This window comes from Geospiza fortis, unplaced genomic scaffold (assembly GCF_000277835.1).
Source record: "Geospiza fortis unplaced genomic scaffold, GeoFor_1.0 scaffold1363, whole genome shotgun sequence".
NCBI classification, from domain to species: Eukaryota; Metazoa; Chordata; class Aves; order Passeriformes; family Thraupidae; genus Geospiza; species Geospiza fortis.
In genome coordinates, this window is record NW_005054758.1 from 5,152 (window position 1) to 6,078 (window position 927).

General features: G+C 61.8%; 1 protein-coding gene across 1 annotated transcript in view; it reads left to right on the forward strand.

Annotated features, from left to right (window-relative positions):
• WRAP53 (WD repeat containing antisense to TP53) overlaps positions 1 to 927 on the forward strand; it is a gene marked incomplete at its 5' end in the record, with an annotated part of 3,943 nt that overhangs the window by 892 nt on the left and 2,124 nt on the right. The gene's annotated exons all lie outside the window — the stretch shown is intronic.

Below are 927 nucleotides of genomic sequence, written 5' to 3' on the forward strand. Positions count from 1 at the left end.
TGGGGTGGGGTCTGTGGGAGGGGCTGGGGAGGGGCAGGGGCAGTTCCCGCCCTGTATTTGGGGTTAAAATCAGGTTTGGGGAGGAAAGTTGGGGGTTAAAAGGGGTGGGGTGTGGTCAAAAGGGGCGTGGACTAAGGGAAAAGGGTGTGGCCTAAAGGGGTTGGGGTCAAAGGGTGAGGCAAAAAGGGGCATGGACTAAAGGAAAGGGGCATGGATTAACATAAGGGGCATGGCCTAAGTGGGTGGGATCTGGGAGTGGGTGTGGCCCTGGGGGCAGTGCCTAAAGTGTGTAAGGGGGTGGGGCTTAAAGGGGAGTGGCAGGCAGAATGTAAATGGGTGGAGCATAAGCAGGTGTGGCTTTGATGGGCATGGTCCAATGAAAACAGGGCTTGGATGGGCAGAGTCCAATGAGGCGTGGCCTCACTGAAGGGGCGTGGCCTAACCTTTGTCTCCACCCCTCAGAGGGCAGCCATGGCCAGCGAGGACTGATTGGCTGGCTGGCCCTCAGCCGCTGTGGCTCTCTGGCCCCGCCTCCCGGCCGCGCCCACTCACCTGCGCTTCAGCCCCCTGCGGGACCACCTGTACGCCGGCGGGAGGAAGGTGGGCATGGCCAATAGTGGGTCTGGAATTGGGGTGGGGCATAGGGTGGGCAGGGCCTGTGGGTTATTATGAAGGGGTGGCCTTGTGGTGGGTGGGGCCTTATTGTTGGGGGTGTGACCTCTGGGTGTGGCTTTAGGGGTGTGGTTTAGGGTCTGATTGACATCTCCCATTGCGGTGGGTGGAGCTTTGTGGGCGGGGTTTATGGGCTGAGAGGATTTTTGCTCATTAAGGGGGCGTGGCTCCGGGCCTGATGGGCGTGTCCCGGCCTGGCCCCGCCCCCAGGACCGCCACATCCTGGGCTGGGACCTTCGTGTCCCCCAGCGGCCC